The sequence below is a fragment of the Anomaloglossus baeobatrachus genome, unplaced genomic scaffold (genome assembly GCF_048569485.1).
Source record: "Anomaloglossus baeobatrachus isolate aAnoBae1 unplaced genomic scaffold, aAnoBae1.hap1 Scaffold_563, whole genome shotgun sequence".
Taxonomy (NCBI): Eukaryota; Metazoa; Chordata; class Amphibia; order Anura; family Aromobatidae; genus Anomaloglossus; species Anomaloglossus baeobatrachus.
The window spans coordinates 120,188-147,900 of NW_027444924.1; the positions used below are offsets into that span (position 1 = coordinate 120,188).

Consider the following 27,713-nt stretch of genomic DNA (forward strand, 5'->3'; position numbering starts at 1 on the left):
AAGCCAACCCTTGAAAAGGCTGCTTTGCAGAGCAAAAACAAGAAGAATGGTGCGTTTTGCAGCCGCCGCCCACTGCAATGAATCTGAATAACTCCTCCTTTAGGGCGCAAGCAACTCCCCTCCCCCTTGCAGTCTTTCCAATTCACGATACAAAAAGACGGACAGGACAGGTTGCCTGACTTTCCGTCACTGCCACCCTTTGCCATCCTTACCCGTAGAAAGCCCTTTCATCATCCCCAAACCCTAATCTTTTCCCTTTCCTTCCCAGCCCCCAAACCCTGCCCTCTGTACCTTTCTCACCACCCGCTTCCCTTCTCCTGTCATCCCCCTACCACCCGGGAAAAAAAGAGATTGCCCCCTCCTTCCACTAGCCCACCCTCCCACCCAAAGAACAACTTCTTCTGCGCAGCTTGTTTTCTAGGCAGCAGCGCTATTGTGATGTCACCGGGGGGCATTGTGACAAGCCGCCAGTGTTCCGTCTCTTCATGTTGTGCACTGTTCAAACCGAAAATACATCAACAGGCAGGCTACAGAAAAGCTTACTAACAAAGGTTAGAGAGGGGCTTTCTCAGAGGGCTTTTTACAGTTTGTCTATTCCCAATTAGCCGGTTTAGTATACTTAATGAAAGTACTAATTCTTTCATAGGCCGCCCATTCTTAGTATTTGACGTTCAGGTAACAACAGGTAACTTTATTTGGAGTGGAAGCAGAGAGATAACACCAGATGCCAATTGTAGATCCTCTCACACCTGTGGTCACTGCAGCATCTGACTCCACTTTGTCCAAAAGGGATCTATTCCATTCAATTACACATGATCTAGATTAGACTGACAACAAGATACTGCACGGGACATAGCAGAGTTGGTGAAGTTGAGTGGTGATGAGTTTGCTATTTGGATGAATAAAGCAAGTAAAAAGTGTGTTAGATAAAAATTCATTTCAATTCGCTAATCGGGCTAATATGAATCAGGTGAATCGAGTTCTGCTTTTGGAAACTGGGTTAAGAAGGGGTGCACCGTTCCTGGAGGTACTGCAATACCAGGTCAATGCGTGGAGTGGACAGAGCAAGCTCTTTTTCCATCTCCCTGTTCTAAAAATCCATTTAATATATGGTCCCCAGATAGGGGACGTATCAGATATTAAACTGATAAGAACAGATACTACACTTGATCTTAGCCAAAAGGCCGAGAAGCGATAACCAGAATTGGTTTGGGCCTCGAGTGGCACCCTGGCCTATGCCGGACACATCTTAGGGAGAGAGAGCGAGAGGGAGACAAACCCACGCCTACACAAGACATTTTGTCACCCAAGCCAACCCTTGAAAAGGCTGCTTTGCAGAGCAAAAACAAGAAGAATGGTGCGTTTTGCAGCCGCCGCCCACTGCAATGAATCTGAATAACTCCTCCTTTAGGGCGCAAGCAACTCCCCTCCCCCTTGCAGTCTTTCCAATTCACGATACAAAAAGACGGACAGGACAGGTTGCCTGACTTTCCGTCACTGCCACCCTTTGCCATCCTTACCCGTAGAAAGCCCTTTCATCATCCCCAAACCCTAATCTTTTCCCTTTCCTTCCCAGCCCCCAAACCCTGCCCTCTGTACCTTTCTCACCACCCGCTTCCCTTCTCCTGTCATCCCCCTACCACCCGGGAAAAAAAGAGATTGCCCCCTCCTTCCACTAGCCCACCCTCCCACCCAAAGAACAACTTCTTCTGCGCAGCTTGTTTTCTAGGCAGCAGCGCTATTGTGATGTCATCGGGGGGCATTGTGACAAGCCGCCAGTGTTCCGTCTCTTCATGTTGTGCACTGTTCAAACCGAAAATACATCAACAGGCAGGCTACAGAAAAGCTTACTAACAAAGGTTAGAGAGGGGCTTTCTCAGAGGGCTTTTTACAGTTTGTCTATTCCCAATTAGCCGGTTTAGTATACTTAATGAAAGTACTAATTCTTTCATAGGCCGCCCATTCTTAGTATTTGACGTTCAGGTAACAACAGGTAACTTTATTTGGAGTGGAAGCAGAGAGATAACACCAGATGCCAATTGTAGATCCTCTCACACCTGTGGTCACTGCAGCATCTGACTCCACTTTGTCCAAAAGGGATCTATTCCATTCAATTACACATGATCTAGATTAGACTGACAACAAGATACTGCACGGGACATAGCAGAGTTGGTGAAGTTGAGTGGTGATGAGTTTGCTATTTGGATGAATAAAGCAAGTAAAAAGTGTGTTAGATAAAAATTCATTTCAATTCGCTAATCGGGCTAATATGAATCAGGTGAATCGAGTTCTGCTTTTGGAAACTGGGTTAAGAAGGGGTGCACCGTTCCTGGAGGTACTGCAATACCAGGTCAATGCGTGGAGTGGACAGAGCAAGCTCTTTTTCCATCTCCCTGTTCTAAAAATCCATTTAATATATGGTCCCCAGATAGGGGACGTATCAGATATTAAACTGATAAGAACAGATTTTTGATTTAATGAAGCTTTCCAAAGCACCGCAAAAATGCATGACCGAAGTCACACCAAAAACAGTGCAAAGGCTAGGATTCGTGTGGACCCCTCCGTGAGAAGAGGATCCCCAAAAATCAACCCCGTCCCTCTGAGCCAGAAGGCCACAGCGAGGGTCAGGGATCTTCGGTGCTCCCCCAAGCCGAAGCCTGGTTGAGCCTTGTTGTTGCTCCCAGCGTCCACCGAGGCATCTTACCCAAGTGGAGTAGGGAGCTACTAGTCGTTGGTTTCGCAGCCGAGACTGCCCGGACCGTCAACCGGTGTTGGTTTCTCAGCCCAAGGCTGACCGGACCTCCAACCGGGTGTTGGTTTCTCAGCCCAAGGCTGACCGGACCTCCAACCGGGTGTTGGTTTCTCAGCCCAAGGCTAACCGGACCTCCAACCGGGTGTTGGTTTCTCAGCCAAAGCTGACCCGGACCTCCAACCGGGTGTTGGTTTCTCAGCCCAAAGCTGACCGGACCTCCGACCGGGATTATAAAAATTTCCCTTCTTAGCCAGAAGGCCGGGATAGGGCAATATGCTTGGAAAGTATGAATAGGCAAGGCGCGGCGTGCGACAGGGTCTGAGGCTTACCAGGGTCCCAACCTAGCAAGTTCAGACTCCCTCCAGGGTGTCCATTCCTGGGGCACATTGCACCATAACCCCCACACTTACTCAGTCTAATAGCCTCGATCCTGGTAGGGCCATGGTTTCCTCTAGATGGATATACTATCCTCCCAAAGTACTAACAAGCGCAACCTTCCAGTGTGCATTGCATCATTGTACTAAGGTGGCCGGAGCCTTAAACCACCTTTTCGAACGATACTACACTTGATCTTAGCCAAAAGGCCGAGAAGCAATAACCAGAATTGGTTTGGGCCTCGAGTGGCACCCTGGCCTATGCCGGACACATCTTAGGGAGAGAGAGCGAGAGGGAGACAAACCCACGCCTACACAAGACATTTTGTCACCCAAGCCAACCCTTGAAAAGGCTGCTTTGCAGAGCAAAAACAAGAAGAATGGTGCGTTTTGCAGCCGCCGCCCACTGCAATGAATCTGAATAACTCCTCCTTTAGGGCGCAAGCAACTCCCCTCCCCCTTGCAGTCTTTCCAATTCACGATACAAAAAGACGGACAGGACAGGTTGCCTGACTTTCCGTCACTGCCACCCTTTGCCATCCTTACCCGTAGAAAGCCCTTTCATCATCCCCAAACCCTAATCTTTTCCCTTTCCTTCCCAGCCCCCAAACCCTGCCCTCTGTACCTTTCTCACCACCCGCTTCCCTTCTCCTGTCATCCCCCTACCACCCGGGAAAAAAAGAGATTGCCCCCTCCTTCCACTAGCCCACCCTCCCACCCAAAGAACAACTTCTTCTGCGCAGCTTGTTTTCTAGGCAGCAGCGCTATTGTGATGTCATCGGGGGGCATTGTGACAAGCCGCCAGTGTTCCGTCTCTTCATGTTGTGCACTGTTCAAACCGAAAATACATCAACAGGCAGGCTACAGAAAAGCTTACTAACAAAGGTTAGAGAGGGGCTTTCTCAGAGGGCTTTTTACAGTTTGTCTATTCCCAATTAGCCGGTTTAGTATACTTAATGAAAGTACTAATTCTTTCATAGGCCGCCCATTCTTAGTATTTGACGTTCAGGTAACAACAGGTAACTTTATTTGGAGTGGAAGCAGAGAGATAACACCAGATGCCAATTGTAGATCCTCTCACACCTGTGGTCACTGCAGCATCTGACTCCACTTTGTCCAAAAGGGATCTATTCCATTCAATTACACATGATCTAGATTAGACTGACAACAAGATACTGCACGGGACATAGCAGAGTTGGTGAAGTTGAGTGGTGATGAGTTTGCTATTTGGATGAATAAAGCAAGTAAAAAGTGTGTTAGATAAAAATTCATTTCAATTCGCTAATCGGGCTAATATGAATCAGGTGAATCGAGTTCTGCTTTTGGAAACTGGGTTAAGAAGGGGTGCACCGTTCCTGGAGGTACTGCAATACCAGGTCAATGCGTGGAGTGGACAGAGCAAGCTCTTTTTCCATCTCCCTGTTCTAAAAATCCATTTAATATATGGTCCCCAGATAGGGGACGTATCAGATATTAAACTGATAAGAACAGATTTGATTTAACAGCATCTTTATTATCATGCACTACTCACAAAAAGGTAACAAACCGTGTACAGTGCCGCAGCCCCGTACACACAGAAATATACAATCCTTCTTACATAGCCATAGAGTACGACGCACTAAACTATACATCACGCTCCTATGCTTATCCATAACACTCAAGCTGAAAGAAAAAGTTAGACAATAAATAACGACGAACCGGCGATTGGGGGATGGGGGTAGGGGAAAAGGGGGATAGGGTGGGGAAATCACAGGCCCGAAGCTTTATTGAAAGACGCACATAACGGGAAAAGGAGGGAGGGGGGATGGAAGAGGTCTAAACCTCCTCTTCGGCGCTGTCGTCCGGACTGTCCATGATGGAATAGTCTCTGAGCAGGCTGTGGATCAGCCTGCGGCAATCCTGGATAGACATCCTCTCCCTCTTCAAGATGAGCCGGTTCCTGGCGACCCAAATAGCGTCCTTAAAGCAGTTCATAAGGCGCCAAGCCTCCTGGATGGCTCCAACGGTGTGAGTCCCAGGGAAGAGTCCATAAAGTACGGAATGGTACGATAGGCTCCCTCTGGGGACGGAGTTCCTCAGGTCATCCTCCAGGGCAACCAACAGGCGCTGTGCGAAACGGCAGTCCCAAAAGGCGTGCAGCGATGTTTCCTCCACGAAGGGGCACCTTGGGCAGTACCGGGTTTTGCACAGGTTCCGGGCGTGCATGAATGACCGGACGGGCAGTCCGCCCTGTATCGCCATCCATGACAAGTCCTTGTGCCCGTTGGTCAATCCAGCCGATGACACGTTTGTCCAAACAGTCTCCAGTGTGTCGTGATGAAGTCCTGGAATGTTCTCCATTTCGTCCTTGGCTCTGATGAGTTTGTGGATAGTCTTTGGCTTCCACAAATCAGGCTTGAGTCCCTCCAGTTGGTGTTCCCTCACAAACCGAACCACGTCTCCGTAGAACCATGGCGTCGTCCAGTTGTAGGGGAAGGAGCTGTCCCACTTGTCCCAGCCTAACCGTCTCCAAAGGGGGAGCAGGAAGAAGCGAGACATGGACCCACCCGCGGAACCTCTCTTGACTCGCAGAGTTCGGCGAACGCAGTCACATACGAAGGAGGATCGCAGGAGGGTGGGGATATCGGGTACGCCCTTCCCACCCTTGCGAGGATCCTTGTACATGATGCTCCGCTTTACTCTGTCCATCTTGGATCCCCAGACAAAACGAAACACCGTCCTGGTAATGGCCCTGCACACGGTGGCAAGGGGGGGCCAGGCCTGGGCCGTGTACTGCAGCACGGGCAGTACCTCGTTACGCAGGACCAGTGCTTTGCCCTCACAGGTGAGGCGTCTGAGGCTCCACAGACCGATCCGTTGGGTGATCTTGGTCAAGCGTTCCTCCCAGGACTTGAGGGCTGCTCCTTCCTTCCCGAACCAGACTCCAAGAACCTTGATGAAATCCGGCTGGATGCTGAAAGGGAAGGGGGCGGAGGAGGCCGGCTGCCAGTCCCCGAAGAGCATGGCTTCCGACTTCCCGCAGTTGACTTTGGCTCCCGAAGCCCGTCCGAAGGTCTCACAGGTCTGGACGAGGGTGTCGACTGAGCGCCGGTCCGCGCAGAAGACGGTCACGTCGTCCATGTAGAGCGAGCACTTGACCTCGAAGCGTTCTGGTCCTGGTGCGGTGATCCCTCTGATCTCTCCATTCCGCCGGATAGCCTCTGCAAAGAGTTCTATAACACAAACAAAAAGAAGAGGTGACAGAGGACAGCCTTGTCTGACCCCTGAGAGGACCGGGAAGCGGTCAGTCTTCCAGCCGTTTACCAACACCGAGCTGTGAATATCAAAATACATTAGTTGGACATACAAGCAAAACATGTTACCCAAACCTAACCTGTGCAGAGCTTTGCCCAGGAACTCATGGGAAACACGGTCGAAGGCCTTTTCCTGATCCAACGAGATCAGGGCTGCGTGCACCCGGCGGGCTTTGATGTACTCGACCGTGTCCCGCATGAGAGCCAGGCTGTCTGCGATGCGACGTCCGGGGATGCCGCAGGTCTGATCCGGGTGGATGATCCGTCCGATAACAGTCTTCAATCTCGTTGCCATCGTCTTGGCCAGGATCTTGTAGTCGACGTTCAGAAGGGTGATGGGACGCCAATTCTTCAGGTCGCACCTCTCTCCTTTACGCTTGTACAGGATCGTGACCATTCCTTCCCTCAGAGATGGAGGCATTCTGCCCTCCACCACCATCTCCTCATACAGCCCTAACAGGTCCGGACAGATTAGGTCTCCCAGCGCTACATAGAGCTCTGCTGGGAGGCCGTCACTGCCCGGTGTCCTGCCAGAACTAAAGGATTTGGCGGCCGAGAGCAGCTCGTCCACCGTCAGAGGAACATCCATGGCCGCCGCGTCTGCAGGGTCAAGATGGTTAGTGATACCTGACAGGAACTTATCGGCGGCCTCGGGGTCAGTAGTCTTGCGGGCGTAGAGTTCGCTGTAGAAGTCGCTGACGACCTTCATCACGTTCTCTTTCCCGCGTCGCATGCTTCCACTCTCGTCTCGTAGTTCATTCATGGGCGTGTGACCGGCGTGGAGTTTCCTGAAAAAGAACGAGTTACATTTGTCACCCTTCTCCAGGTTCTCCACTTTGGAACGGAAGACAATTCGCTCGGACTCCTCCTCGAAGTGCCTTTTCAGGCTCCTCTTAGTCTCCTCCAGCTCCTCTCTCACGTCCCAGCCGCATCGAAGAAGGTCCTGCAGGGAACGCAGCTCACGCTGGAGTCTCCTGAAGTCCCTCCTCTTCAGACACGCCTGTTGTTGACTCTTTGCCTGAAAGAAGAAACGGAACTCGAGTTTAACGTATTCCCACCAGTCAGAAACAGACTGGAAGCCCGCCTTGTAGGCCCGCCACGTGGAGTAGGCAGCTCTAAGCTCCTCCAGAATCTCACCCTTTTCCAGCAGAGAGCAGTTCAGCTTCCAGGAGCCCGGGCCAATGGGAAAGCCATGGCCCAGCACACCTTGAAAGTGAATGGCTCTGTGGTCAGAGAAGAAGCAGGGGACCATCGAGTGCCCACTCCGCCCAACCGCCCGAGAGGTAAACACAAAGTCAATCCTGGAACGCAGCGAGCCATCGGATCGGCACCATGAATAGTTCACGGATCCGTGTCCGATGGAGCCAACGACGTCCACAAGAGAGGCTTCGGTCACCATCTCAATGAGCAGTTTGGATGTGACGTCCAACTTGGCAGCCGTTCCAGAACTGCGTCCATCCTCCTCAATTGGGCAGTTGAAATCCCCGGCCATCACTACCGTCCTGGCGGTAGCGAGCTGAGGGCGCAGGGCTTGGAGGAGCTCCAGTCGATCGCTCTTCACAGGAGAAGCATACACATTGATGAACCTGACAGGTTCTCCCGCCCAGGTGCCATCCACGAGCAGTAACCTGCCGCAGACGATTTCCTGAACAGAGTCCAATGTGAAGGCGCTTCCCCTGATCAGCACGGCGACCCCCGCGGACCTACAGTCGCCTCCGCCGGACCAGTAGGATGGGCCATGGGTCCACTCCCTGGCCAGATGGTTGAAGGACCTAGAGGAGGGAAGGGAGCATTCCTGCAGGAAAAATACATCACTAGACTGAGTGTTAAGGAACGCAAAAATTGTCTGACGTCGGAACTTGTCTCTGATGCTCCTAACATTAATGGAAAAGATGTTAATGTTAGCAGTCATTGGAGGAAAGAGAAAGTTAGCGCAGGCGGTGTGCCTTAGTTACCACTCCGGTCGGGCGGTTCTTCCTCTTTGGCACCTGCTGGTAAGGGTATCTCCAGCAGACCCTCTTCTTCTAGCTGATCGAGCAGGGATGGTGCCTCAGTGGCTTCCGACTCCTCCATTTCTTCTTCGGCCACAAGGGACTCCACCATCTGCTCCAACACGTCCGGTTCTGGGAGGAGGCCATCCTCCTCTTCCTGGGGTGGATTGGGGTCCACAATGAACAGCTTGGAAGGTTCTGCGACAGGACTATCTTCCACCTTCCTTTTCCTTTGGCCTGTACCTGAGGAGACAAGAGCTGGAAAATCCTCCTCGGTGAAAAGTGCAAGAGTGCTGGGGCCCTCTGCTCTCATGGTCTGGGGAGGGAGAGTGGGCTTTGGGGGGGGGGTGAGGAGACCAACTGAGGAGTAGGGAAATGAGGTGGAGGTAGTGGAATCCTCAGTAGGGTTGGCCGGGGGGGGAGGGGTTTGGACAGGGGTGACAGGGGGGGGGACCAGGGAGGGGGCAACAGTTTTCTTACCCTTCTTTTTCCTGGACTCCGTGGCTGCTGGGGCATCGGCTGGAGCCACGGTCGCCGGGTTCTTGGCCGCCTTGTCCTTGGCCTCTGTGGCCTCGGTCGTAGCTGCCTTGGTCGACGAAGCTGTGACTACCCGATACTGGGTCGCCGCGGCAACCCGTGCCCAGGATTTCTCCCGCTGTGGGCAGTCCTTGTAAAGGTGGTCGATCGCTTCTCGGCCTTTTGGCTAAGATCAAGTGTAGTATCTGTTCTTATCAGAACAAACTGAGCTAGCTACACTTGACGAGATACGATCAGGGAGACGAGCTCCGAAGCCCAGCCGAGACCGGAAGAGGGAGATCGGACGGAAGAAGAGCTTGGCAGAAAGAAGCAAGAAGACGAAGGCTCGGAGAAGACTTGGGGAGACCAGAGGAACTTCGAGGAGGAACACAGCGGGAGAAGACACCCGGAGAAGAATCCAAGATCCAGCTCCGGGAATTCAAGCAGGAACCAGCCATGGCAAGCAAGCCAGAGAAGGCAGCCAAGAAGGCTCAGGACCCAGGGACCTCCAGGAAGGCTCATCCAGAGGCTTCTTCGGCCCAAGAGGCCCCTACCTCCGACGCCAGCCAGCCGGAGGGAGCCCGGACGCCGCCTGAAAAGGCTCCAACCCTGGAGCCTTGGATGCGGCAGACGGTCGCCCTGAAGCTAAAGGCGGTGGATGGTAGGTTGCCGGACATGTCCAGCGACGTGTTCTGCAAGAAGATGATTCTGGATCAGGGCTTCTCCAGGGCGGAAACCCTGAGTGTCCAGACCTTCATGACTGGCATTTTTCTGGTAACCTTTGCCACGGTGAATGCCTGCAGGAGATACTGGGAGGCGATGAACGCAGCGATGCCGGACTCCCCTTTTCATTCTTTTTTAGGATCCTGTCCTATACAGAGGGATGAGAAGAGGATCACGGTCTCCATGCGGAACCCGCACACCCCAGGAAGAGACATCTCCACGTTCCTGGGACGTCTCTGCACAGTGGTGAGGGAGCCATCCCACATCCTTAACGGCAACGGATTCTGGACGGGTAAGTGGTCAGTAACCGTTCGACTCTACAGGGAACCAGCATCCGAGGATGGTCTCCAGCACCTGCCCCCGACATTCTCTCTGGGAAACTCCTTTGGTCTCATCTACTACCCGGACATGCCACACAACTGCAGGAAATGTGGCGGGAAAGGGCATTCGATGAAGACCTGCAAGGAGGACGCCTGCAGGGTTTGCCGGGTGACGGGACACAGCTCCAAGGACTGCCCAAAGAAGAAGACTTGCAACCTATGTGGACAGGCGGACCACCTTTACAAGGACTGATAAGAACAGATACTACACTTGATCTTAGCCAAAAGGCCGAGAAGCGATAACCAGAATTGGTTTGGGCCTCGAGTGGCACCCTGGCCTATGCCGGACACATCTTAGGGAGAGAGAGCGAGAGGGAGACAAACCCACGCCTACACAAGACATTTTGTCACCCAAGCCAACCCTTGAAAAGGCTGCTTTGCAGAGCAAAAACAAGAAGAATGGTGCGTTTTGCAGCCGCCGCCCACTGCAATGAATCTGAATAACTCCTCCTTTAGGGCGCAAGCAACTCCCCTCCCCCTTGCAGTCTTTCCAATTCACGATACAAAAAGACGGACAGGACAGGTTGCCTGACTTTCCGTCACTGCCACCCTTTGCCATCCTTACCCGTAGAAAGCCCTTTCATCATCCCCAAACCCTAATCTTTTCCCTTTCCTTCCCAGCCCCCAAACCCTGCCCTCTGTACCTTTCTCACCACCCGCTTCCCTTCTCCTGTCATCCCCCTACCACCCGGGAAAAAAAGAGATTGCCCCCTCCTTCCACTAGCCCACCCTCCCACCCAAAGAACAACTTCTTCTGCGCAGCTTGTTTTCTAGGCAGCAGCGCTATTGTGATGTCATCGGGGGGCATTGTGACAAGCCGCCAGTGTTCCGTCTCTTCATGTTGTGCACTGTTCAAACCGAAAATACATCAACAGGCAGGCTACAGAAAAGCTTACTAACAAAGGTTAGAGAGGGGCTTTCTCAGAGGGCTTTTTACAGTTTGTCTATTCCCAATTAGCCGGTTTAGTATACTTAATGAAAGTACTAATTCTTTCATAGGCCGCCCATTCTTAGTATTTGACGTTCAGGTAACAACAGGTAACTTTATTTGGAGTGGAAGCAGAGAGATAACACCAGATGCCAATTGTAGATCCTCTCACACCTGTGGTCACTGCAGCATCTGACTCCACTTTGTCCAAAAGGGATCTATTCCATTCAATTACACATGATCTAGATTAGACTGACAACAAGATACTGCACGGGACATAGCAGAGTTGGTGAAGTTGAGTGGTGATGAGTTTGCTATTTGGATGAATAAAGCAAGTAAAAAGTGTGTTAGATAAAAATTCATTTCAATTCGCTAATCGGGCTAATATGAATCAGGTGAATCGAGTTCTGCTTTTGGAAACTGGGTTAAGAAGGGGTGCACCGTTCCTGGAGGTACTGCAATACCAGGTCAATGCGTGGAGTGGACAGAGCAAGCTCTTTTTCCATCTCCCTGTTCTAAAAATCCATTTAATATATGGTCCCCAGATAGGGGACGTATCAGATATTAAACTGATAAGAACAGATACTACACTTGATCTTAGCCAAAAGGCCGAGAAGCGATAACCAGAATTGGTTTGGGCCTCGAGTGGCACCCTGGCCTATGCCGGACACATCTTAGGGAGAGAGAGCGAGAGGGAGACAAACCCACGCCTACACAAGACATTTTGTCACCCAAGCCAACCCTTGAAAAGGCTGCTTTGCAGAGCAAAAACAAGAAGAATGGTGCGTTTTGCAGCCGCCGCCCACTGCAATGAATCTGAATAACTCCTCCTTTAGGGCGCAAGCAACTCCCCTCCCCCTTGCAGTCTTTCCAATTCACGATACAAAAAGACGGACAGGACAGGTTGCCTGACTTTCCGTCACTGCCACCCTTTGCCATCCTTACCCGTAGAAAGCCCTTTCATCATCCCCAAACCCTAATCTTTTCCCTTTCCTTCCCAGCCCCCAAACCCTGCCCTCTGTACCTTTCTCACCACCCGCTTCCCTTCTCCTGTCATCCCCCTACCACCCGGGAAAAAAAGAGATTGCCCCCTCCTTCCACTAGCCCACCCTCCCACCCAAAGAACAACTTCTTCTGCGCAGCTTGTTTTCTAGGCAGCAGCGCTATTGTGATGTCATCGGGGGGCATTGTGACAAGCCGCCAGTGTTCCGTCTCTTCATGTTGTGCACTGTTCAAACCGAAAATACATCAACAGGCAGGCTACAGAAAAGCTTACTAACAAAGGTTAGAGAGGGGCTTTCTCAGAGGGCTTTTTACAGTTTGTCTATTCCCAATTAGCCGGTTTAGTATACTTAATGAAAGTACTAATTCTTTCATAGGCCGCCCATTCTTAGTATTTGACGTTCAGGTAACAACAGGTAACTTTATTTGGAGTGGAAGCAGAGAGATAACACCAGATGCCAATTGTAGATCCTCTCACACCTGTGGTCACTGCAGCATCTGACTCCACTTTGTCCAAAAGGGATCTATTCCATTCAATTACACATGATCTAGATTAGACTGACAACAAGATACTGCACGGGACATAGCAGAGTTGGTGAAGTTGAGTGGTGATGAGTTTGCTATTTGGATGAATAAAGCAAGTAAAAAGTGTGTTAGATAAAAATTCATTTCAATTCGCTAATCGGGCTAATATGAATCAGGTGAATCGAGTTCTGCTTTTGGAAACTGGGTTAAGAAGGGGTGCACCGTTCCTGGAGGTACTGCAATACCAGGTCAATGCGTGGAGTGGACAGAGCAAGCTCTTTTTCCATCTCCCTGTTCTAAAAATCCATTTAATATATGGTCCCCAGATAGGGGACGTATCAGATATTAAACTGATAAGAACAGATACTACACTTGATCTTAGCCAAAAGGCCGAGAAGCGATAACCAGAATTGGTTTGGGCCTCGAGTGGCACCCTGGCCTATGCCGGACACATCTTAGGGAGAGAGAGCGAGAGGGAGACAAACCCACGCCTACACAAGACATTTTGTCACCCAAGCCAACCCTTGAAAAGGCTGCTTTGCAGAGCAAAAACAAGAAGAATGGTGCGTTTTGCAGCCGCCGCCCACTGCAATGAATCTGAATAACTCCTCCTTTAGGGCGCAAGCAACTCCCCTCCCCCTTGCAGTCTTTCCAATTCACGATACAAAAAGACGGACAGGACAGGTTGCCTGACTTTCCGTCACTGCCACCCTTTGCCATCCTTACCCGTAGAAAGCCCTTTCATCATCCCCAAACCCTAATCTTTTCCCTTTCCTTCCCAGCCCCCAAACCCTGCCCTCTGTACCTTTCTCACCACCCGCTTCCCTTCTCCTGTCATCCCCCTACCACCCGGGAAAAAAAGAGATTGCCCCCTCCTTCCACTAGCCCACCCTCCCACCCAAAGAACAACTTCTTCTGCGCAGCTTGTTTTCTAGGCAGCAGCGCTATTGTGATGTCATCGGGGGGCATTGTGACAAGCCGCCAGTGTTCCGTCTCTTCATGTTGTGCACTGTTCAAACCGAAAATACATCAACAGGCAGGCTACAGAAAAGCTTACTAACAAAGGTTAGAGAGGGGCTTTCTCAGAGGGCTTTTTACAGTTTGTGTATTCCCAATTAGCCGGTTTAGTATACTTAATGAAAGTACTAATTCTTTCATAGGCCGCCCATTCTTAGTATTTGACGTTCAGGTAACAACAGGTAACTTTATTTGGAGTGGAAGCAGAGAGATAACACCAGATGCCAATTGTAGATCCTCTCACACCTGTGGTCACTGCAGCATCTGACTCCACTTTGTCCAAAAGGGATCTATTCCATTCAATTACACATGATCTAGATTAGACTGACAACAAGATACTGCACGGGACATAGCAGAGTTGGTGAAGTTGAGTGGTGATGAGTTTGCTATTTGGATGAATAAAGCAAGTAAAAAGTGTGTTAGATAAAAATTCATTTCAATTCGCTAATCGGGCTAATATGAATCAGGTGAATCGAGTTCTGCTTTTGGAAACTGGGTTAAGAAGGGGTGCACCGTTCCTGGAGGTACTGCAATACCAGGTCAATGCGTGGAGTGGACAGAGCAAGCTCTTTTTCCATCTCCCTGTTCTAAAAATCCATTTAATATATGGTCCCCAGATAGGGGACGTATCAGATATTAAACTGATAAGAACAGATACTACACTTGATCTTAGCCAAAAGGCCGAGAAGCGATAACCAGAATTGGTTTGGGCCTCGAGTGGCACCCTGGCCTATGCCGGACACATCTTAGGGAGAGAGAGCGAGAGGGAGACAAACCCACGCCTACACAAGACATTTTGTCACCCAAGCCAACCCTTGAAAAGGCTGCTTTGCAGAGCAAAAACAAGAAGAATGGTGCGTTTTGCAGCCGCCGCCCACTGCAATGAATCTGAATAACTCCTCCTTTAGGGCGCAAGCAACTCCCCTCCCCCTTGCAGTCTTTCCAATTCACGATACAAAAAGACGGACAGGACAGGTTGCCTGACTTTCCGTCACTGCCACCCTTTGCCATCCTTACCCGTAGAAAGCCCTTTCATCATCCCCAAACCCTAATCTTTTCCCTTTCCTTCCCAGCCCCCAAACCCTGCCCTCTGTACCTTTCTCACCACCCGCTTCCCTTCTCCTGTCATCCCCCTACCACCCGGGAAAAAAAGAGATTGCCCCCTCCTTCCACTAGCCCACCCTCCCACCCAAAGAACAACTTCTTCTGCGCAGCTTGTTTTCTAGGCAGCAGCGCTATTGTGATGTCATCGGGGGGCATTGTGACAAGCCGCCAGTGTTCCGTCTCTTCATGTTGTGCACTGTTCAAACCGAAAATACATCAACAGGCAGGCTACAGAAAAGCTTACTAACAAAGGTTAGAGAGGGGCTTTCTCAGAGGGCTTTTTACAGTTTGTCTATTCCCAATTAGCCGGTTTAGTATACTTAATGAAAGTACTAATTCTTTCATAGGCCGCCCATTCTTAGTATTTGACGTTCAGGTAACAACAGGTAACTTTATTTGGAGTGGAAGCAGAGAGATAACACCAGATGCCAATTGTAGATCCTCTCACACCTGTGGTCACTGCAGCATCTGACTCCACTTTGTCCAAAAGGGATCTATTCCATTCAATTACACATGATCTAGATTAGACTGACAACAAGATACTGCACGGGACATAGCAGAGTTGGTGAAGTTGAGTGGTGATGAGTTTGCTATTTGGATGAATAAAGCAAGTAAAAAGTGTGTTAGATAAAAATTCATTTCAATTCGCTAATCGGGCTAATATGAATCAGGTGAATCGAGTTCTGCTTTTGGAAACTGGGTTAAGAAGGGGTGCACCGTTCCTGGAGGTACTGCAATACCAGGTCAATGCGTGGAGTGGACAGAGCAAGCTCTTTTTCCATCTCCCTGTTCTAAAAATCCATTTAATATATGGTCCCCAGATAGGGGACGTATCAGATATTAAACTGATAAGAACAGATACTACACTTGATCTTAGCCAGAAGGCCGAGAAGCGATAACCAGAATTGGTTTGGGCCTCGAGTGGCACCCTGGCCTATGCCGGACACATCTTAGGGAGAGAGAGCGAGAGGGAGACAAACCCACGCCTACACAAGACATTTTGTCACCCAAGCCAACCCTTGAAAAGGCTGCTTTGCAGAGCAAAAACAAGAAGAATGGTGCGTTTTGCAGCCGCCGCCCACTGCAATGAATCTGAATAACTCCTCCTTTAGGGCGCAAGCAACTCCCCTCCCCCTTGCAGTCTTTCCAATTCACGATACAAAAAGACGGACAGGACAGGTTGCCTGACTTTCCGTCACTGCCACCCTTTGCCATCCTTACCCGTAGAAAGCCCTTTCATCATCCCCAAACCCTAATCTTTTCCCTTTCCTTCCCAGCCCCCAAACCCTGCCCTCTGTACCTTTCTCACCACCCGCTTCCCTTCTCCTGTCATCCCCCTACCACCCGGGAAAAAAAGAGATTGCCCCCTCCTTCCACTAGCCCACCCTCCCACCCAAAGAACAACTTCTTCTGCGCAGCTTGTTTTCTAGGCAGCAGCGCTATTGTGATGTCATCGGGGGGCATTGTGACAAGCCGCCAGTGTTCCGTCTCTTCATGTTGTGCACTGTTCAAACCGAAAATACATCAACAGGCAGGCTACAGAAAAGCTTACTAACAAAGGTTAGAGAGGGGCTTTCTCAGAGGGCTTTTTACAGTTTGTCTATTCCCAATTAGCCGGTTTAGTATACTTAATGAAAGTACTAATTCTTTCATAGGCCGCCCATTCTTAGTATTTGACGTTCAGGTAACAACAGGTAACTTTATTTGGAGTGGAAGCAGAGAGATAACACCAGATGCCAATTGTAGATCCTCTCACACCTGTGGTCACTGCAGCATCTGACTCCACTTTGTCCAAAAGGGATCTATTCCATTCAATTACACATGATCTAGATTAGACTGACAACAAGATACTGCACGGGACATAGCAGAGTTGGTGAAGTTGAGTGGTGATGAGTTTGCTATTTGGATGAATAAAGCAAGTAAAAAGTGTGTTAGATAAAAATTCATTTCAATTCGCTAATCGGGCTAATATGAATCAGGTGAATCGAGTTCTGCTTTTGGAAACTGGGTTAAGAAGGGGTGCACCGTTCCTGGAGGTACTGCAATACCAGGTCAATGCGTGGAGTGGACAGAGCAAGCTCTTTTTCCATCTCCCTGTTCTAAAAATCCATTTAATATATGGTCCCCAGATAGGGGACGTATCAGATATTAAACTGATAAGAACAGATTTTTTTTTTTTTTTGAAGGATGAGTTTGAAAATAATAAAGTGACCGCCTCTCGTTGCCCAGGTAACTGTCCGTCACAAGAGGGCTATGACATCCTACGATGCACACTCCCCCAAGGCCAGCAGTTGTGCAATACCCTGGCACCTTTCAGCACCAACCAAGGTAGTACCCTCCCAAACTACACTTGATCTTAGCCAAAAGGCCGAGAAGCGATAACCAGAATTGGTTTGGGCCTCGAGTGGCACCCTGGCCTATGCCGGACACATCTTAGGGAGAGAGAGCGAGAGGGAGACAAACCCACGCCTACACAAGACATTTTGTCACCCAAGCCAACCCTTGAAAAGGCTGCTTTGCAGAGCAAAAACAAGAAGAATGGTGCGTTTTGCAGCCGCCGCCCACTGCAATGAATCTGAATAACTCCTCCTTTAGGGCGCAAGCAACTCCCCTCCCCCTTGCAGTCTTTCCAATTCACGATACAAAAAGACGGACAGGACAGGTTGCCTGACTTTCCGTCACTGCCACCCTTTGCCATCCTTACCCGTAGAAAGCCCTTTCATCATCCCCAAACCCTAATCTTTTCCCTTTCCTTCCCAGCCCCCAAACCCTGCCCTCTGTACCTTTCTCACCACCCGCTTCCCTTCTCCTGTCATCCCCCTACCACCCGGGAAAAAAAGAGATTGCCCCCTCCTTCCACTAGCCCACCCTCCCACCCAAAGAACAACTTCTTCTGCGCAGCTTGTTTTCTAGGCAGCAGCGCTATTGTGATGTCATCGGGGGGCATTGTGACAAGCCGCCAGTGCTCCGTCTCTTCATGTTGTGCACTGTTCAAACCGAAAATACATCAACAGGCAGGCTACAGAAAAGCTTACTAACAAAGGTTAGAGAGGGGCTTTCTCAGAGGGCTTTTTACAGTTTGTCTATTCCCAATTAGCCGGTTTAGTATACTTAATGAAAGTACTAATTCTTTCATAGGCCGCCCATTCTTAGTATTTGACGTTCAGGTAACAACAGGTAACTTTATTTGGAGTGGAAGCAGAGAGATAACACCAGATGCCAATTGTAGATCCTCTCACACCTGTGGTCACTGCAGCATCTGACTCCACTTTGTCCAAAAGGGATCTATTCCATTCAATTACACATGATCTAGATTAGACTGACAACAAGATACTGCACGGGACATAGCAGAGTTGGTGAAGTTGAGTGGTGATGAGTTTGCTATTTGGATGAATAAAGCAAGTAAAAAGTGTGTTAGATAAAAATTCATTTCAATTCGCTAATCGGGCTAATATGAATCAGGTGAATCGAGTTCTGCTTTTGGAAACTGGGTTAAGAAGGGGTGCACCGTTCCTGGAGGTACTGCAATACCAGGTCAATGCGTGGAGTGGACAGAGCAAGCTCTTTTTCCATCTCCCTGTTCTAAAAATCCATTTAATATATGGTCCCCAGAGAGGGGACGTATCAGATATTAAACTGATAAGAACAGATACTACACTTGATCTTAGCCAAAAGGCCGAGAAGCGATAACCAGAATTGGTTTGGGCCTCGAGTGGCACCCTGGCCTATGCCGGACACATCTTAGGGAGAGAGAGCGAGAGGGAGACAAACCCACGCCTACACAAGACATTTTGTCACCCAAGCCAACCCTTGAAAAGGCTGCTTTGCAGAGCAAAAACAAGAAGAATGGTGCGTTTTGCAGCCGCCGCCCACTGCAATGAATCTGAATAACTCCTCCTTTAGGGCGCAAGCAACTCCCCTCCCCCTTGCAGTCTTTCCAATTCACGATACAAAAAGACGGACAGGACAGGTTGCCTGACTTTCCGTCACTGCCACCCTTTGCCATCCTTACCCGTAGAAAGCCCTTTCATCATCCCCAAACCCTAATCTTTTCCCTTTCCTTCCCAGCCCCCAAACCCTGCCCTCTGTACCTTTCTCACCACCCGCTTCCCTTCTCCTGTCATCCCCCTACCACCCGGGAAAAAAAGAGATTGCCCCCTCCTTCCACTAGCCCACCCTCCCACCCAAAGAACAACTTCTTCTGCGCAGCTTGTTTTCTAGGCAGCAGCGCTATTGTGATGTCATCGGGGGGCATTGTGACAAGCCGCCAGTGCTCCGTCTCTTCATGTTGTGCACTGTTCAAACCGAAAATACATCAACAGGCAGGCTACAGAAAAGCTTACTAACAAAGGTTAGAGAGGGGCTTTCTCAGAGGGCTTTTTACAGTTTGTCTATTCCCAATTAGCCGGTTTAGTATACTTAATGAAAGTACTAATTCTTTCATAGGCCGCCCATTCTTAGTATTTGACGTTCAGGTAACAACAGGTAACTTTATTTGGAGTGGAAGCAGAGAGATAACACCAGATGCCAATTGTAGATCCTCTCACACCTGTGGTCACTGCAGCATCTGACTCCACTTTGTCCAAAAGGGATCTATTCCATTCAATTACACATGATCTAGATTAGACTGACAACAAGATACTGCACGGGACATAGCAGAGTTGGTGAAGTTGAGTGGTGATGAGTTTGCTATTTGGATGAATAAAGCAAGTAAAAAGTGTGTTAGATAAAAATTCATTTCAATTCGCTAATCGGGCTAATATGAATCAGGTGAATCGAGTTCTGCTTTTGGAAACTGGGTTAAGAAGGGGTGCACCGTTCCTGGAGGTACTGCAATACCAGGTCAATGCGTGGAGTGGACAGAGCAAGCTCTTTTTCCATCTCCCTGTTCTAAAAATCCATTTAATATATGGTCCCCAGATAGGGGACGTATCAGATATTAAACTGATAAGAACAGATACTACACTTGATCTTAGCCAAAAGGCCGAGAAGCGATAACCAGAATTGGTTTGGGCCTCGAGTGGCACCCTGGCCTATGCCGGACACATCTTAGGGAGAGAGAGCGAGAGGGAGACAAACCCACGCCTACACAAGACATTTTGTCACCCAAGCCAACCCTTGAAAAGGCTGCTTTGCAGAGCAAAAACAAGAAGAATGGTGCGTTTTGCAGCCGCCGCCCACTGCAATGAATCTGAATAACTCCTCCTTTAGGGCGCAAGCAACTCCCCTCCCCCTTGCAGTCTTTCCAATTCACGATACAAAAAGACGGACAGGACAGGTTGCCTGACTTTCCGTCACTGCCACCCTTTGCCATCCTTACCCGTAGAAAGCCCTTTCATCATCCCCAAACCCTAATCTTTTCCCTTTCCTTCCCAGCCCCCAAACCCTGCCCTCTGTACCTTTCTCACCACCCGCTTCCCTTCTCCTGTCATCCCCCTACCACCCGGGAAAAAAAGAGATTGCCCCCTCCTTCCACTAGCCCACCCTCCCACCCAAAGAACAACTTCTTCTGCGCAGCTTGTTTTCTAGGCAGCAGCGCTATTGTGATGTCATCGGGGGGCATTGTGACAAGCCGCCAGTGCTCCGTCTCTTCATGTTGTGCACTGTTCAAACCGAAAATACATCAACAGGCAGGCTACAGAAAAGCTTACTAACAAAGGTTAGAGAGGGGCTTTCTCAGAGGGCTTTTTACAGTTTGTCTATTCCCAATTAGCCGGTTTAGTATACTTAATGAAAGTACTAATTCTTTCATAGGCCGCCCATTCTTAGTATTTGACGTTCAGGTAACAACAGGTAACTTTATTTGGAGTGGAAGCAGAGAGATAACACCAGATGCCAATTGTAGATCCTCTCACACCTGTGGTCACTGCAGCATCTGACTCCACTTTGTCCAAAAGGGATCTATTCCATTCAATTACACATGATCTAGATTAGACTGACAACAAGATACTGCACGGGACATAGCAGAGTTGGTGAAGTTGAGTGGTGATGAGTTTGCTATTTGGATGAATAAAGCAAGTAAAAAGTGTGTTAGATAAAAATTCATTTCAATTCGCTAATCGGGCTAATATGAATCAGGTGAATCGAGTTCTGCTTTTGGAAACTGGGTTAAGAAGGGGTGCACCGTTCCTGGAGGTACTGCAATACCAGGTCAATGCGTGGAGTGGACAGAGCAAGCTCTTTTTCCATCTCCCTGTTCTAAAAATCCATTTAATATATGGTCCCCAGATAGGGGACGTATCAGATATTAAACTGATAAGAACAGATACTACACTTGATCTTAGCCAAAAGGCCGAGAAGCGATAACCAGAATTGGTTTGGGCCTCGAGTGGCACCCTGGCCTATGCCGGACACATCTTAGGGAGAGAGAGCGAGAGGGAGACAAACCCACGCCTACACAAGACATTTTGTCACCCAAGCCAACCCTTGAAAAGGCTGCTTTGCAGAGCAAAAACAAGAAGAATGGTGCGTTTTGCAGCCGCCGCCCACTGCAATGAATCTGAATAACTCCTCCTTTAGGGCGCAAGCAACTCCCCTCCCCCTTGCAGTCTTTCCAATTCACGATACAAAAAGACGGACAGGACAGGTTGCCTGACTTTCCGTCACTGCCACCCTTTGCCATCCTTACCCGTAGAAAGCCCTTTCATCATCCCCAAACCCTAATCTTTTCCCTTTCCTTCCCAGCCCCCAAACCCTGCCCTCTGTACCTTTCTCACCACCCGCTTCCCTTCTCCTGTCATCCCCCTACCACCCGGGAAAAAAAGAGATTGCCCCCTCCTTCCACTAGCCCACCCTCCCACCCAAAGAACAACTTCTTCTGCGCAGCTTGTTTTCTAGGCAGCAGCGCTATTGTGATGTCATCGGGGGGCATTGTGACAAGCCGCCAGTGTTCCGTCTCTTCATGTTGTGCACTGTTCAAACCGAAAATACATCAACAGGCAGGCTACAGAAAAGCTTACTAACAAAGGTTAGAGAGGGGCTTTCTCAGAGGGCTTTTTACAGTTTGTCTATTCCCAATTAGCCGGTTTAGTATACTTAATGAAAGTACTAATTCTTTCATAGGCCGCCCATTCTTAGTATTTGACGTTCAGGTAACAACAGGTAACTTTATTTGGAGTGGAAGCAGAGAGATAACACCAGATGCCAATTGTAGATCCTCTCACACCTGTGGTCACTGCAGCATCTGACTCCACTTTGTCCAAAAGGGATCTATTCCATTCAATTACACATGATCTAGATTAGACTGACAACAAGATACTGCACGGGACATAGCAGAGTTGGTGAAGTTGAGTGGTGATGAGTTTGCTATTTGGATGAATAAAGCAAGTAAAAAGTGTGTTAGATAAAAATTCATTTCAATTCGCTAATCGGGCTAATATGAATCAGGTGAATCGAGTTCTGCTTTTGGAAACTGGGTTAAGAAGGGGTGCACCGTTCCTGGAGGTACTGCAATACCAGGTCAATGCGTGGAGTGGACAGAGCAAGCTCTTTTTCCATCTCCCTGTTCTAAAAATCCATTTAATATATGGTCCCCAGATAGGGGACGTATCAGATATTAAACTGATAAGAACAGATACTACACTTGATCTTAGCCAAAAGGCCGAGAAGCGATAACCAGAATTGGTTTGGGCCTCGAGTGGCACCCTGGCCTATGCCGGACACATCTTAGGGAGAGAGAGCGAGAGGGAGACAAACCCACGCCTACACAAGACATTTTGTCACCCAAGCCAACCCTTGAAAAGGCTGCTTTGCAGAGCAAAAACAAGAAGAATGGTGCGTTTTGCAGCCGCCGCCCACTGCAATGAATCTGAATAACTCCTCCTTTAGGGCGCAAGCAACTCCCCTCCCCCTTGCAGTCTTTCCAATTCACGATACAAAAAGACGGACAGGACAGGTTGCCTGACTTTCCGTCACTGCCACCCTTTGCCATCCTTACCCGTAGAAAGCCCTTTCATCATCCCCAAACCCTAATCTTTTCCCTTTCCTTCCCAGCCCCCAAACCCTGCCCTCTGTACCTTTCTCACCACCCGCTTCCCTTCTCCTGTCATCCCCCTACCACCCGGGAAAAAAAGAGATTGCCCCCTCCTTCCACTAGCCCACCCTCCCACCCAAAGAACAACTTCTTCTGCGCAGCTTGTTTTCTAGGCAGCAGCGCTATTGTGATGTCATCGGGGGGCATTGTGACAAGCCACCAGTGTTCCGTCTCTTCATGTTGTGCACTGTTCAAACCGAAAATACATCAACAGGCAGGCTACAGAAAAGCTTACTAACAAAGGTTAGAGAGGGGCTTTCTCAGAGGGCTTTTTACAGTTTGTCTATTCCCAATTAGCCGGTTTAGTATACTTAATGAAAGTACTAATTCTTTCATAGGCCGCCCATTCTTAGTATTTGACGTTCAGGTAACAACAGGTAACTTTATTTGGAGTGGAAGCAGAGAGATAACACCAGATGCCAATTGTAGATCCTCTCACACCTGTGGTCACTGCAGCATCTGACTCCACTTTGTCCAAAAGGGATCTATTCCATTCAATTACACATGATCTAGATTAGACTGACAACAAGATACTGCACGGGACATAGCAGAGTTGGTGAAGTTGAGTGGTGATGAGTTTGCTATTTGGATGAATAAAGCAAGTAAAAAGTGTGTTAGATAAAAATTCATTTCAATTCGCTAATCGGGCTAATATGAATCAGGTGAATCGAGTTCTGCTTTTGGAAACTGGGTTAAGAAGGGGTGCACCGTTCCTGGAGGTACTGCAATACCAGGTCAATGCGTGGAGTGGACAGAGCAAGCTCTTTTTCCATCTCCCTGTTCTAAAAATCCATTTAATATATGGTCCCCAGATAGGGGACGTATCAGATATTAAACTGATAAGAACAGATTTTTTTTTTTTTTTTTTTTGAAGGATGAGTTTGAAAATAATAAAGTGACCGCCTCTCGTTGCCCAGGTAACCGTCCGTCACAAGAGGGCTATGACATCCTACGATGCACACTCCCCCAAGGTCAGCAGTTGTGCAATACCCTGGCACCTTTCAGCACCAACCAAGGTAGTACCCTCCCAAACTACACTTGATCTTAGCCAAAAGGCCGAGAAGCGATAACCAGAATTGGTTTGGGCCTCGAGTGGCACCCTGGCCTATGCCGGACACATCTTAGGGAGAGAGAGCGAGAGGGAGACAAACCCACGCCTACACAAGACATTTTGTCACCCAAGCCAACCCTTGAAAAGGCTGCTTTGCAGAGCAAAAACAAGAAGAATGGTGCGTTTTGCAGCCGCCGCCCACTGCAATGAATCTGAATAACTCCTCCTTTAGGGCGCAAGCAACTCCCCTCCCCCTTGCAGTCTTTCCAATTCACGATACAAAAAGACGGACAGGACAGGTTGCCTGACTTTCCGTCACTGCCACCCTTTGCCATCCTTACCCGTAGAAAGCCCTTTCATCATCCCCAAACCCTAATCTTTTCCCTTTCCTTCCCAGCCCCCAAACCCTGCCCTCTGTACCTTTCTCACCACCCGCTTCCCTTCTCCTGTCATCCCCCTACCACCCGGGAAAAAAAGAGATTGCCCCCTCCTTCCACTAGCCCACCCTCCCACCCAAAGAACAACTTCTTCTGCGCAGCTTGTTTTCTAGGCAGCAGCGCTATTGTGATGTCATCGGGGGGCATTGTGACAAGCAGCCAGTGTTCCGTCTCTTCATGTTGTGCACTGTTCAAACCGAAAATACATCAACAGGCAGGCTACAGAAAAGCTTACTAACAAAGGTTAGAGAGGGGCTTTCTCAGAGGGCTTTTTACAGTTTGTCTATTCCCAATTAGCCGGTTTAGTATACTTAATGAAAGTACTAATTCTTTCATAGGCCGCCCATTCTTAGTATTTGACGTTCAGGTAACAACAGGTAACTTTATTTGGAGTGGAAGCAGAGAGATAACACCAGATGCCAATTGTAGATCCTCTCACACCTGTGGTCACTGCAGCATCTGACTCCACTTTATCCAAAAGGGATCTATTCCATTCAATTACACATGATCTAGATTAGACTGACAACAAGATACTGCACGGGACATAGCAGAGTTGGTGAAGTTGAGTGGTGATGAGTTTGCTATTTGGATGAATAAAGCAAGTAAAAAGTGTGTTAGATAAAAATTCATTTCAATTCGCTAATCGGGCTAATATGAATCAGGTGAATCGAGTTCTGCTTTTGGAAACTGGGTTAAGAAGGGGTGCACCGTTCCTGGAGGTACTGCAATACCAGGTCAATGCGTGGAGTGGACAGAGCAAGCTCTTTTTCCATCTCCCTGTTCTAAAAATCCATTTAATATATGGTCCCCAGATAGGGGACGTATCAGATATTAAACTGATAAGAACAGATACTACACTTGATCTTAGCCAAAAGGCCGAGAAGCGATAACCAGAATTGGTTTGGGCCTCGAGTGGCACCCTGGCCTATGCCGGACACATCTTAGGGAGAGAGAGCGAGAGGGAGACAAACCCACGCCTACACAAGACATTTTGTCACCCAAGCCAACCCTTGAAAAGGCTGCTTTGCAGAGCAAAAACAAGAAGAATGGTGCGTTTTGCAGCCGCCGCCCACTGCAATGAATCTGAATAACTCCTCCTTTAGGGCGCAAGCAACTCCCCTCCCCCTTGCAGTCTTTCCAATTCACGATACAAAAAGACGGACAGGACAGGTTGCCTGACTTTCCGTCACTGCCACCCTTTGCCATCCTTACCCGTAGAAAGCCCTTTCATCATCCCCAAACCCTAATCTTTTCCCTTTCCTTCCCAGCCCCCAAACCCTGCCCTCTGTACCTTTCTCACCACCCGCTTCCCTTCTCCTGTCATCCCCCTACCACCCGGGAAAAAAAGAGATTGCCCCCTCCTTCCACTAGCCCACCCTCCCACCCAAAGAACAACTTCTTCTGCGCAGCTTGTTTTCTAGGCAGCAGCGCTATTGTGATGTCATCGGGGGGCATTGTGACAAGCCGCCAGTGTTCCGTCTCTTCATGTTGTGCACTGTTCAAACCGAAAATACATCAACAGGCAGGCTACAGAAAAGCTTACTAACAAAGGTTAGAGAGGGGCTTTCTCAGAGGGCTTTTTACAGTTTGTCTATTCCCAATTAGCCGGTTTAGTATACTTAATGAAAGTACTAATTCTTTCATAGGCCGCCCATTCTTAGTATTTGACGTTCAGGTAACAACAGGTAACTTTATTTGGAGTGGAAGCAGAGAGATAACACCAGATGCCAATTGTAGATCCTCTCACACCTGTGGTCACTGCAGCATCTGACTCCACTTTGTCCAAAAGGGATCTATTCCATTCAATTACAAATGATCTAGATTAGACTGACAACAAGATACTGCACGGGACATAGCAGAGTTGGTGAAGTTGAGTGGTGATGAGTTTGCTATTTGGATGAATAAAGCAAGTAAAAAGTGTGTTAGATAAAAATTCATTTCAATTCGCTAATCGGGCTAATATGAATCAGGTGAATCGAGTTCTGCTTTTGGAAACTGGGTTAAGAAGGGGTGCACCGTTCCTGGAGGTACTGCAATACCAGGTCAATGCGTGGAGTGGACAGAGCAAGCTCTTTTTCCATCTCCCTGTTCTAAAAATCCATTTAATATATGGTCCCCAGATAGGGGACGTATCAGATATTAAACTGATAAGAACAGATACTACACTTGATCTTAGCCAAAAGGCCGAGAAGCGATAACCAGAATTGGTTTGGGCCTCGAGTGGCACCCTGGCCTATGCCGGACACATCTTAGGGAGAGAGAGCGAGAGGGAGACAAACCCACGCCTACACAAGACATTTTGTCACCCAAGCCAACCCTTGAAAAGGCTGCTTTGCAGAGCAAAAACAAGAAGAATGGTGCGTTTTGCAGCCGCCGCCCACTGCAATGAATCTGAATAACTCCTCCTTTAGGGCGCAAGCAACTCCCCTCCCCCTTGCAGTCTTTCCAATTCACGATACAAAAAGACGGACAGGACAGGTTGCCTGACTTTCCGTCACTGCCACCCTTTGCCATCCTTACCCGTAGAAAGCCCTTTCATCATCCCCAAACCCTAATCTTTTCCCTTTCCTTCCCAGCCCCCAAACCCTGCCCTCTGTACCTTTCTCACCACCCGCTTCCCTTCTCCTGTCATCCCCCTACCACCCGGGAAAAAAAGAGATTGCCCCCTCCTTCCACTAGCCCACCCTCCCACCCAAAGAACAACTTCTTCTGCGCAGCTTGTTTTCTAGGCAGCAGCGCTATTGTGATGTCATCGGGGGGCATTGTGACAAGCCGCCAGTGTTCCGTCTCTTCATGTTGTGCACTGTTCAAACCGAAAATACATCAACAGGCAGGCTACAGAAAAGCTTACTAACAAAGGTTAGAGAGGGGCTTTCTCAGAGGGCTTTTTACAGTTTGTCTATTCCCAATTAGCCGGTTTAGTATACTTAATGAAAGTACTAATTCTTTCATAGGCCGCCCATTCTTAGTATTTGACGTTCAGGTAACAACAGGTAACTTTATTTGGAGTGGAAGCAGAGAGATAACACCAGATGCCAATTGTAGATCCTCTCACACCTGTGGTCACTGCAGCATCTGACTCCACTTTGTCCAAAAGGGATCTATTCCATTCAATTACACATGATCTAGATTAGACTGACAACAAGATACTGCACGGGACATAGCAGAGTTGGTGAAGTTGAGTGGTGATGAGTTTGCTATTTGGATGAATAAAGCAAGTAAAAAGTGTGTTAGATAAAAATTCATTTCAATTCGCTAATCGGGCTAATATGAATCAGGTGAATCGAGTTCTGCTTTTGGAAACTGGGTTAAGAAGGGGTGCACCGTTCCTGGAGGTACTGCAATACCAGGTCAATGCGTGGAGTGGACAGAGCAAGCTCTTTTTCCATCTCCCTGTTCTAAAAATCCATTTAATATATGGTCCCCAGATAGGGGACGTATCAGATATTAAACTGATAAGAACAGATACTACACTTGATCTTAGCCAAAAGGCCGAGAAGCGATAACCAGAATTGGTTTGGGCCTCGAGTGGCACCCTGGCCTATGCCGGACACATCTTAGGGAGAGAGAGCGAGAGGGAGACAAACC

The 27,713-nt window shown here is 48.9% G+C and overlaps 15 non-coding genes and 4 pseudogenes across 15 annotated transcripts; 1 reads left to right on the top strand and 18 right to left on the bottom strand.

Moving 5' to 3' along the window:
- Positions 1 to 1,005: 1,005 nt before the first annotated feature.
- Positions 1,006 to 1,196, bottom strand: LOC142284160 (U2 spliceosomal RNA). Its single transcript, XR_012745701.1, has one exon. It is a non-coding gene; the product is annotated as a U2 spliceosomal RNA (small nuclear RNA).
- A 1,117-nt stretch (positions 1,197 to 2,313) lies between these two features.
- Positions 2,314 to 2,509, bottom strand: LOC142284207 (U2 spliceosomal RNA). The gene has a single exon (XR_012745744.1). It is a non-coding gene; the product is annotated as a U2 spliceosomal RNA (small nuclear RNA).
- Positions 2,510 to 3,206: 697 nt separating this feature from the next.
- Positions 3,207 to 3,348, bottom strand: LOC142284229 (U2 spliceosomal RNA; annotated as a pseudogene).
- A 1,117-nt stretch (positions 3,349 to 4,465) lies between these two features.
- Positions 4,466 to 4,667, bottom strand: LOC142284203 (U2 spliceosomal RNA; annotated as a pseudogene).
- Positions 4,668 to 9,093: 4,426 nt separating this feature from the next.
- On the top strand, positions 9,094 to 9,183 carry LOC142284226 (U2 spliceosomal RNA; annotated as a pseudogene).
- Positions 9,184 to 10,094: 911 nt separating this feature from the next.
- On the bottom strand, positions 10,095 to 10,270 carry LOC142284222 (U2 spliceosomal RNA; annotated as a pseudogene).
- A 1,117-nt stretch (positions 10,271 to 11,387) lies between these two features.
- LOC142284161 (U2 spliceosomal RNA) lies at positions 11,388 to 11,578 on the bottom strand. The gene has a single exon (XR_012745702.1). It is a non-coding gene; the product is annotated as a U2 spliceosomal RNA (small nuclear RNA).
- Positions 11,579 to 12,695: 1,117 nt separating this feature from the next.
- On the bottom strand, positions 12,696 to 12,886 carry LOC142284162 (U2 spliceosomal RNA). Its single transcript, XR_012745703.1, has one exon. It is a non-coding gene; the product is annotated as a U2 spliceosomal RNA (small nuclear RNA).
- Positions 12,887 to 14,003: 1,117 nt separating this feature from the next.
- On the bottom strand, positions 14,004 to 14,194 carry LOC142284163 (U2 spliceosomal RNA). Its single transcript, XR_012745704.1, has one exon. It is a non-coding gene; the product is annotated as a U2 spliceosomal RNA (small nuclear RNA).
- Positions 14,195 to 15,311: 1,117 nt separating this feature from the next.
- Positions 15,312 to 15,502, bottom strand: LOC142284196 (U2 spliceosomal RNA). The gene has a single exon (XR_012745734.1). It is a non-coding gene; the product is annotated as a U2 spliceosomal RNA (small nuclear RNA).
- Positions 15,503 to 16,619: 1,117 nt separating this feature from the next.
- Positions 16,620 to 16,809, bottom strand: LOC142284216 (U2 spliceosomal RNA). Its single transcript, XR_012745751.1, has one exon. It is a non-coding gene; the product is annotated as a U2 spliceosomal RNA (small nuclear RNA).
- A 1,293-nt stretch (positions 16,810 to 18,102) lies between these two features.
- Positions 18,103 to 18,293, bottom strand: LOC142284195 (U2 spliceosomal RNA). Its single transcript, XR_012745733.1, has one exon. It is a non-coding gene; the product is annotated as a U2 spliceosomal RNA (small nuclear RNA).
- Positions 18,294 to 19,410: 1,117 nt separating this feature from the next.
- Positions 19,411 to 19,601, bottom strand: LOC142284164 (U2 spliceosomal RNA). Its single transcript, XR_012745705.1, has one exon. It is a non-coding gene; the product is annotated as a U2 spliceosomal RNA (small nuclear RNA).
- Positions 19,602 to 20,718: 1,117 nt separating this feature from the next.
- Positions 20,719 to 20,909, bottom strand: LOC142284167 (U2 spliceosomal RNA). The gene has a single exon (XR_012745707.1). It is a non-coding gene; the product is annotated as a U2 spliceosomal RNA (small nuclear RNA).
- Positions 20,910 to 22,026: 1,117 nt separating this feature from the next.
- LOC142284168 (U2 spliceosomal RNA) lies at positions 22,027 to 22,217 on the bottom strand. Its single transcript, XR_012745708.1, has one exon. It is a non-coding gene; the product is annotated as a U2 spliceosomal RNA (small nuclear RNA).
- A 1,117-nt stretch (positions 22,218 to 23,334) lies between these two features.
- On the bottom strand, positions 23,335 to 23,529 carry LOC142284217 (U2 spliceosomal RNA). Its single transcript, XR_012745752.1, has one exon. It is a non-coding gene; the product is annotated as a U2 spliceosomal RNA (small nuclear RNA).
- A 1,293-nt stretch (positions 23,530 to 24,822) lies between these two features.
- Positions 24,823 to 25,013, bottom strand: LOC142284169 (U2 spliceosomal RNA). The gene has a single exon (XR_012745709.1). It is a non-coding gene; the product is annotated as a U2 spliceosomal RNA (small nuclear RNA).
- Positions 25,014 to 26,130: 1,117 nt separating this feature from the next.
- LOC142284170 (U2 spliceosomal RNA) lies at positions 26,131 to 26,321 on the bottom strand. Its single transcript, XR_012745710.1, has one exon. It is a non-coding gene; the product is annotated as a U2 spliceosomal RNA (small nuclear RNA).
- Positions 26,322 to 27,438: 1,117 nt separating this feature from the next.
- On the bottom strand, positions 27,439 to 27,629 carry LOC142284171 (U2 spliceosomal RNA). The gene has a single exon (XR_012745711.1). It is a non-coding gene; the product is annotated as a U2 spliceosomal RNA (small nuclear RNA).
- Positions 27,630 to 27,713: the final 84 nt, after the last annotated feature.